This window comes from Silene latifolia, chromosome 11 (genome assembly GCF_048544455.1).
Source record: "Silene latifolia isolate original U9 population chromosome 11, ASM4854445v1, whole genome shotgun sequence".
NCBI lineage: Eukaryota > Viridiplantae > Streptophyta > Magnoliopsida > Caryophyllales > Caryophyllaceae > Silene > Silene latifolia.
This window is the reverse complement of record NC_133536.1, coordinates 31,048,810-31,058,506: the sequence shown is the minus strand read 5'-3', so window position 1 is coordinate 31,058,506 and position 9,697 is coordinate 31,048,810. Positions and strand designations below refer to the sequence as shown.

General features: G+C 40.7%; 1 non-coding gene across 1 annotated transcript; it reads right to left on the bottom strand.

Annotated features, from left to right (window-relative positions):
• Positions 1–1,250: 1,250 nt before the first annotated feature.
• Positions 1,251–1,357, bottom strand: LOC141615613 (small nucleolar RNA R71). The gene has a single exon (XR_012530025.1). It is a non-coding gene; the product is annotated as a small nucleolar RNA R71 (small nucleolar RNA).
• Between the last annotated feature and the right edge of the window lie 8,340 nt (positions 1,358–9,697).

The following is a 9,697-nucleotide window of genomic DNA, read 5'->3' as shown; positions in this document are numbered from 1 at the left end:
TAAAGTTTATAATAATTTTGATCAATTGCTTCCATCACATGCTTGCTTTGTTACGCTTAATCTTTGATTATCGGCCGTAGTCGTAGATTAAAACTTGTTTATTCGTTCTAAAGTCGAGAGGCACGGAATTGAATTAGACTAAGCATGTATGGTAGGACGACCTAGTCATGGACGAGAGTTTTTCTAGGACCCGGTCTATGGTTGATACTAATGCCGTAAGGTGGGTATCTTTAAGCCTAAGTAATTGACAAGATTATTAGTACCAAGTTTATCATGTTCATATGTTTACCTTTGCATGAGTGACCCGACCCCTTTAGACTATCTTTTATCATTTTATTTACATTGCAATTTTCATTAATCATCAAACCAAACAAACTAAAACCAAATCGTAATCGACCTTGATAAAAATCCACCCATAGCAATTCACGACGTAATTCCCGTTTCCTTGTGTTCGACCCCTATTACTACATTAACTTGTATCTAGGGAAATTATTTTTGCATAGGTACGCGATAAGCCTATCAAATTTTGGCGCCGTTGCCGGGGAAACGGTTTTATTGCTTTTTGAATTGTCGATTTTTATCTTGTTTTCCTTTGTCTTGGGGAACATTTGTTCCTTAAGACCATTATTTATCACTTCTCTAGAAATTGTTGTCTTATTCCCATGTCCTCACGCAAGGGAGAATTGCTTTCACCGGATTCCGATCCCGAGAAAACCTTTAGGAGAAGACGACGTTTTTGGAAGGAAGTGAAAGAAGCCTCTTCTCCCGTACAAGCCGAAAGTGCTAGAAAGTCTTACTTAGACGATCTAGAGATTCTTGAAGAGGAGGAGGTTTCAAGTTCATCATCTCCACCACCATCACCATCTACTACCAAAAAGATGGTGAAACTTTCCGATCACTCAAAGCCCACCGCGGCCATGCTTCTGGCCGGAATCACAACCATTCAAATCACCGCGCCGGACTTCGAGATCAAACCGGCTTTCATTAGCCTTGTGGAGAGAAAGCAATTTGGAGGAAGTCCTTTGGAGGATCCCAATTTGCATGTGCAAAACTTTTGTGACTATTGCTCCATGATCCGTCAAACGGGCATCACCCAAGCCCAAATAAGGGAAATACTTTTCCCTTTCTCTTTGAAGGACAAGGCCAAGCTTTGGATCAATAGCCTTGACCGCACCGCCATGGGAATCACCAATTGGGAGACATTGACTCTTGCTTTTTACCAAAAGTTTTTTCCACCGGAGAAAACTCAAACTTTGAGGAGCCAAATCACCGGATTCTGTCAACAAGCTCTTGAGAGCTTATATGAGGCTTGGGAGAGGTACAAAGAGCTTCAAAGACAATGCCCACACCATGGGCTAGATGATTGGTTTCTTGCAATAACATTCTACAATGGATGTTGTGCCGAGTCCCGAAGGATTCTTGATTCCGCCAACAATGGGCGGTTTGATCAAATTGACACCGACCTTGCTCATGCCACGATCGAATCTATGGCGGTCCATGATGCCCAATATGTCAATTCCCGAGTTGTGCCATCTAAAGGTAAAGAAGAATCCTCTAACAATTCTGTTTTGCTAGCTCAAATTGCTTTGCTCCAACAACAATTGGCGGAGAGGGATGCTAGAGATTCCATTCAACAAGTCAATGACATGTCTTCAACGAGCCAAATCGTTGTGTGTGAAGGTTGCGGAGGTGCGGGTCACTATGCCGCTCATTGCCAAGCTCCCATTGAAGAGGTAAATGCCTTTTTAGCTTTAAGACAAAATGCACAAAATGCTTATCCACCGGGTACATTCTCAAACACATATAACCCAAATTCAAGATTTCACCCGAATATGTCTTATAGAAGCAACAATGTGCTAAATCCTCAACCACAACCCCTACCACAACAAAATGCCTATGTCCCTCAACAATAAAAATATATCCCTCCACCGGGGTATCAAAATCAACAAAGGCCCTCACAAAACAATTTCCAACAAACTCAACCTCCACCACAAAATGCCCAACAAAATAACCAAGAGGGAGGTAAGCTTGAGGGCTTGATAATCCGTATGCAAAAGGAATTGTTGGCTCAAATCCAAAAGAATGAGCAAGCTCAAAATGCCGCAATCAAAATGTTGGAGCAACAAATGGCTTAATTGGCCTCATCTAGCTCTTCAAGGAAATCGGGTCAACTACCCCCTCAAGGTGAGCAACCACATGCTACCCTTAATGTTATCTCCTTAAGAAGTGGTACGAAATATGATGGGCCATCCATGCCCAAAGATGATGAGGAGGTACTTGTTGAGTTAGAGGTCTCTAACAATGATAAGGCAATCGAAGAAATTCCAAAGAAAGTGGATGACCCACTTGTTGTTGTTGAGAAAGACAAGGAAGTGGAGGATGCTCCTCCAAAGAAAGATATTGAAGCAAAGATTCCGGAAAAAGTCAAGGTGCCATTTCCTCATAGATTGGCAAAGCATCAAAAGAATTCCCAATTCGGTAAATTCATGGAAGTTGTGAAGAATTTACAGGTAACCGTTCCTTTTACCGAATTAATCACTCAAATTCCATCTTACACTAAGTTCATGAAAGACATTTTAACTAAGAAGAGGACTTTTGATGAGGTTGAAACAATAGCTCTCACCGCCGAGGTGAGTGCTCTTTTGCAAAACAAGTCCCCTCCTAAGTTAAAAGATCCCGGTAGCTTTTCTATTCCATGCACAATTGGCACCTACCAAATTGATAAAGCTTTATGCGATTTAGGTGCTAGTGTGAGTGTAATACCTTACTCTATTTGTGCTAAGCTTAATATGGGAGTCTTAAAATGCACTAGTGTCACATTGCAAATGGCGGACCGTTCTATAAAACGCCCTTTGGGAGTTTTGGAGGATGTTCCCGTTAAGGTTGGTAAGTTTTTCATTCCGGTTGATTTTATTGTTCTTGACATGGCCGAAGATGCCCAAATCCCAATCATTTTGGGAAGACCAGTTTTACACACCGCGGGTGCGTTAATTGATGTCAAGAACGGTAAAATTATATTGGAAGTGGGTGACGATAAGGTCACGTATAATTTGAATAGTGCCATGAAGAGTCCTATGATAGAAGAGTCTTGTTATTCTATTGACATTTTGGATATTGTTGACATTGTTATAGAAGACTCTACACCTCGATCTTTGTCTAAAGATCCCTTGGAGGCACTCTTGCTTTTAGAATCATTTGCAGGTGATGATGAGATTGGAAATGAGGAGATTGATGCTTTGGAGCAAGAATTGGATGGAGAGGAGCTATCGTTGGAGGAAAGCTCACACTTTATAGGCTTGGTTGCTACACCGCAAGATGTTGAGGTACAAAACCCGAGCTTAAGCCCCTTCCTTCCAATTTGAGGTATTCTTTTCTTGATAATGAGGGGATGTGTCCGGTAATCGTTAGTGCTAAATTAGATGAGAGTCAATTGGCTAAATTGCTTCATGTCTTGAGGTCTCACAAGAAAGCCATTGGTTATAAACTTGACGATTTAAAAGGCATAAGTCCCGAATTTTGCATGCACCGAATCAATCTTGAGGAAGATCATAAACCATGTGTCCAAGGTCAAAGACGACTAAATCCTAACATGCAAGAAGTGGTCAAAAAAGGAAGTGCTTAAATTGTTAGATGCGGGAATTATCTATGCGATTTCCGATTCTAAATGGGTGAGTCCGGTCCAAGTGGTTCCTAAGAAAGGAGGAACCACCGTAGTAAAAAATGATAAAAATGAGTTAATTCCAACTAGAATTGTGACGGGTTGGAGAATGTGCATTGACTATAGGAGACTAAATCTAGCCACCAAGAAAGACCACTACCCATTACCTTTTATTGACCAAATGTTGGAAAGGTTGGCATGTCACAAATACTTTTGCTACCTAGATGGTTATTCCGGGTTCTTTCAAATACCCATTCACCCGGATGACCAAGAGAAGACCACGTTTACATGTCCCTATGGTACATTTGCCTACCGTAGAATGCCTTTTGGTCTTTGTAATGCCCCCGCCACCTTCCAACGTTGCATGATAAGCATCTTTTCCGACTACATTGAGTCTATCATGGAGGTGTTTATGGATGATTTTAGTGTCTATGGTTCTTCTTTTGATGCTTGTTTGACTAACTTGTCCAAAGTTTTGAAGCGTTGTGAAGAAGTTGATTTGGTGTTGAATTGGGAAAAGTGCCACTTCATGGTAAATGAAGGAGTGGTGCTTGGTCATATTGTTTCGGAGAGAGGAATTGAAGTGGACCATGCTAAGGTCCAAGTTATTGAGCAACTACCCCTACCGGTAAATGTGAAGAGTGTAAGGAGTTTCATAGGCCATGCGGGTTTCTATCGCCGTTTTATCAAAGATTTTTCTAAGATTGCCAAACCCCTTACGGAGCTTCTTTTAAAAGATGCTCCCTTTGTGTTTACTAACGATTGTCTTGAGTCTTTTAATAGGATCAAGAGGGCTTTGATTTTCGCTTTTTGTCATCCAATCACCGGATTGGAACTTGCCATTCGAGCTCATGTGTGATGCAAGTGACTATGCGGTAGGTGCCGTGCTAGGACAAAGAAAGGACAAGGTTCTCCATGCTATCTACTACGCTAGCAAAACCTTGGATGCGGCTCAAATCAATTATGCCACGACGGAGAAAGAGCTACTTGCCATTGTTTATGCCTTAGACAAATTCCGCTCTTACTTGATTGGTTCCAAAGTCATTGTTCATACCGATCATGCCGCATTGAAGCATCTCCTAGCCAAACAAGAAGCTAAGCCAAGGTTGATAAGATGGATCTTGCTTTTGCAAGAATTTGATCTTGAGATTAAAGACAAGAAGGGGGCCGAAAATGTTATTGCCGATCACTTATTCCGTTTGAGGTTCAAAGATGGAGGTATTGAATTACCTATTGATGATTCCTTCGCCGACGATGTTCTAATGATGTTGGAAGCCAATACTCCTTGGTATGCCGACATAGCCAACTATCTAGTTGGAAGAGAATTGCCACCCAACCTTTCATATCAACAAAGAAAGAAGTTCTTACATGATGCCAAGTTCTTCCTATGGGATGATCCACATTTGTTCAAACATTGCTCCGATGGGCTATTCCGGAGATGTATCCCACAATGGGATGTGAAAGGGGTGCTAGAAGGATGCCATTCTTCTCCTTATGGTGGTCATCATGGACCATCCAAGACCGTTGCAAAGGTGTTGCAATCCGGCTTCTATTGGCCAACCATGTTCCAAGATGCCAAAAATTTCGTGATGGCTTGTGATGCTTGCCAAAGGACGGGTTCCATATCAAGAAGACACGAGATGCCTCTCAATGGAATTTTGGAAGTAGAGGTGTTCGATGTTTGGGGCATAGATTATCAAGGACCGTTTCCTTCCTCAAAAGGGAATCGGTATATTTTGGTTGCCGTTGATTATGTCTCTAAATGGGTAGAGGCAAATGCTACTCCTACCAATGATGCTCGCAACGTGATTAAATTGTTCAAGAAGATCATATTTCCGAGGTTCGGTGTTCCAAGAGCAATCATTAGTGATCGTGGTACTCATTTCGGTGAGAAACAACTTGATGCTTTGTTGGAAAAATATGGAGTCTATCATAGAAGAGGCTTGGCTTATCATCCACAAACTAGTGGCCAAGTAGAGGTTTCCAACCGTGAGATCAAGTCCATACTTGAAAAAGTTGTTGCCAAATCACGAAAAGATTGGAGTATGAAGCTCGATGATACCTTATGGGCCTACCGTACCGCGTTTAAGACACCTATTGGTACCTCACCATATAGGTTAGTTTATGGAAAGGCGTGCCATCTTCCCGTTGAGATGGAACAAAAGGCTTTTTGGGCAATTAAGGAGCTTAACATGGACCCGAAATTGAGTGGCGAGAAGCGGTTGTTGCAACTCAATGAGCTCGATGAATTCCGTTTGCAAGCTTATGAGAGCTCCCGTCTCTACAAAGAGAGAACAAAGAAATGGCATGATAAGAAGATCTTGAACAAGGAATTTCAAATTGGTGATAAGGTCTTGCTATTCAATTCCCGATACAAGCTATTTCCGGGAAAGTTACGATCACGGTGGTCCGGTCCATATACCGTCACAAATGTCAACAAGTTCGGTTCCGTTGAAGTGATGACCACCAAGGGCGAAAAATTCAAGGCAAACGGTCATCGTTTGAAGCTCTACCATGAGAATGTGATCGTTGGTGTGATAGAGGAAATGACCGTTCAACCTCTTCCAAAGAAAGCTTAAACCGACTCAAGCTTTTTCGTCGTGCGGGACGTTAAACCAGCGCTTCTTGGGAGGCAACCCAAGCTTTTTATTGCTTTTATTTATTTTTGTTTTTGATTTTCTGCAATTTAATTGTTTTTCGTAGATTAGTAATAAAAATACTCAACTCAACGATTTTTCTTTTGTGATTTTTAGGTGAAAATGAAGAAAGGAGAAAGTGGAGTGCATTTGGCACGCAACCCCATGCAAAAACCCCGTTCGGGGACGTGGTTTTCGACAAAAAGGAAAAACAAGTCACCCCCCTTATACGAGGAAGTCAACGCGGTCAAGTGGTCAACCCCGATCGGGGTCGCCTAACCCCGATCGGGGTCGTGGTACTGTAGCTCTGATGCGTTATTAGACGGGTAAGTAAAAAAAAAAAAGAAAAATTTTCTATCATTCACTTCAAACCCGACGGTACTCCCTCATCCTTTTCTTCATCATTTTTATTCATTTGCCTACCTAAAATCACAAGGAAACTTCATTTTCTTCATTGATTTGCAAGCTTTGTTCAACCATTAACATCAAATTGGTAAGATCTCTTCTCTTTTCTCTTTAAATTCATCTATTACAATCAATTAATTGGATTATGCAAACCCTAAATCAGTTTGGGGGAATTCGATATTGTGCTTTTTAGTACTAGAAATTGGTTGTAGAATGGTTATTACATGTTTGTAGTATGAATTAGTTCACTAATTTATACTATTATGCCTATTAGGATGGATTTTGGTTTGCCTTAAGATGAATTTTGTCTTAAAATTTCAGAAATATGGCACCAAGAAAAGCTCCTTCGCAAGGTGCTTCTAAGTGAAGGAGAGGTGAGGCGGAGCCTTCAAATGCAGCAGCGGATGTCCAAATGGAGGATGTTCCACAATGGCATGACCCGGAATATCCAAATGTGATCTTCAATTCACTAGCTCAATACAACAATTGGGTTATTTTGAAAAGCAAAGGTATAGAACCAACGAAATTCATTAACCAAGCATCTTTAAACAACATTGGAATAGAGAAAAATGTTAAAGCTTTGTTTAAAAATCTTGGCATGAAATCTTGTTATACCATGAATTATAAGACCTTCCCCGAACTCACCCTTGAGTTCTTAAGCTCTTTCGAGTTTCATCGGTCTAGGAAACCCGGTTTCATTCTCTTTGTTACCTTTCGTTTATTTAATGAAGAACATAAGATGGACTTAGCGGATTTCGCCGCTATCTTTGATTTGCCTCACAAGTTGCCAACCGAGTCACCCGACGATTATAACCCCATTTTAACTTGGGATGCCATTTCTCACTTGCCTTTTCCGGGTTTTGATCATACACCGCATCAATTTATTCATTATCCCGACATAAGGGTTTGGCAAAGGTTTATGGGATGGACCTTTTTTGGTAGAAATGAACCTCACTCGGTGAGGAAGATTGAGTTAGAAATCTTGGGTGCTTTCTTAAATGTTAATGGTGATGAGAAGTGGGGTATCAATATCCCCTACCACTTTGCGGTCCACTTGACCAAACAAACTAATCCCAAGAATAGTTGCATTGTCTTAGGTGGTTTGGTCACCAAAATTGCTCACCATTTGTGTAGGTTCAACCAAGAGACTATCGGTTTGAGACCATTGCTTGAGTCTAGGTCTAGGGGAGTTGGTCTTGATTATGAATACTTTATTTCTTGTAATTGGTTTAAAGATGCTCATCCCAACATGATTTGGAAGATAGGTAGGCAAGACTCCATTAGTGTACCCGAGGAAAAGAAAGAAATAAAGGCTTTGGTTCATACTAGGCCTCGTAGTGGAAGTGCCCCCTTTGTTAGACCGACCTACCATTTAGCCCTTAGAGGTGAGTCAACTACCATCGTTGAGAGACGTGTGGGAGGTCAATCCTCCCAAGCACGTTATTCCACCTCTAGCATTGAGTCACCATCTAGCATAGAAATGATGAACATGATGCGAGAAATGAACTTAGGTGTTAATCAAATTCGTGATGACCAACGACTTGCATTACATCCTATTTATGATCATTTTGCTAGGCAAGGAGTTATCCGACCCGAGGGGCCACACCCTTCATTCTATACTTATCCTCCGGGCGGATTTCCTCCTCCATCTCCTATTCCCCCTTCCCCTCCTCACAATGATGCAGGTACATTTGCTCAATATGAACCCGGCCCGGATTTTTGTGGTTCGGATTATGGGGTTGAGGCATGCTATGGAGGATATGGAGGCTATGGTGGTTATGGTGGGATTAGTAGTTATGGTGATGGTCTTGGTAGTGGCCAAGATATTGGTGAGTATGTCACTCCTCTTCAAGGGGATGACTCAAGTGGAAGTGGCCAACAAGGAGAATCAAGTGGTAGTGGAAAGAAGAAGAAGAAATGGAGGAAGGGGTTCAATTTTTGGCCCTTTTCTTAGTTGATCAATGAAGACATCCCCCGAATTCATGCTAGCTTGGGGGGGCTAGCAAGTTGAGTAAGTTTTTAATTGCTTTGCATATTAGTTTAGATCTTGCAACCCATTAAACATAACCTCTAGTCCTTCTTATTTTGTGCTTTGAGCCATTTCTATGGTTTGATTGGATGATTTGGATAGTTGGCACATTGAGGACAATGTGATGTTTAGCTTGGGGGGGATTGCATTTGCATATAGTGTAGTTTGCATGTAGTGTAGGAAATTTGAAAATTTTTGAGAGAAATTTTTGCTTTGTGCTTGCTTGTTGCCTACTTTCCTCTTTGCTTATCCCAATAATAGCTTGTTGCTAATGATTTATTCTTTAATTATGGGATATTAGCTACATGGGGATGTCTTGACATAGTAGGTGGGAGATGGAGAATGAACCGAAAAGGCTTGATCTTGACTTGTGGCAAGCTACAAAATGGTAAGGTAGAACCTCCTTTAAGGCCATTTCATCTTTATTTGGTCTCACTTAGGTGAGTGTAGGTGTCTCCTTATCATGTGTGTTACATCAAAACGCACAAGTATGGTTTTCATGTCATTTCTTGGTAAGCATGCATTCATTTGTTTTAGCATTTTGGAGCCATTCACATGATATTTTAGCCTTTTTGACCCCTTCACAAAAATTTATCCTTAGCTACATCATTGAAATTGCCTACCCTTGTTGAGCTAGTAGCTTAGTTGGATAGTGTTTGGGTGCTCATTGGGATATATTTGGTTGTTTGAAGTCATGTGAGCTTGGTCTTAATGCGCAAAAAAAAAAAAAAAAAAAAAAGAGAAATGAGAAAAAATTGAAAAATTGGAAAATGAAAGAAAATGAAAAAATGAAGAAAGAAAAAAAACAAATGAATGAGAAAAAGCATGAAAAAAAGAAGTATGCATTGAAAAAGAAAAGAAAAGAAAAAAAGAGAAGAAGAAAAGATATGAGAAATTCTCAAGCATTATTCATTATATTTTGGAGAAATTTCTTATGGTTTGAATTGAAAAAATTGGGTTAAAATTGGG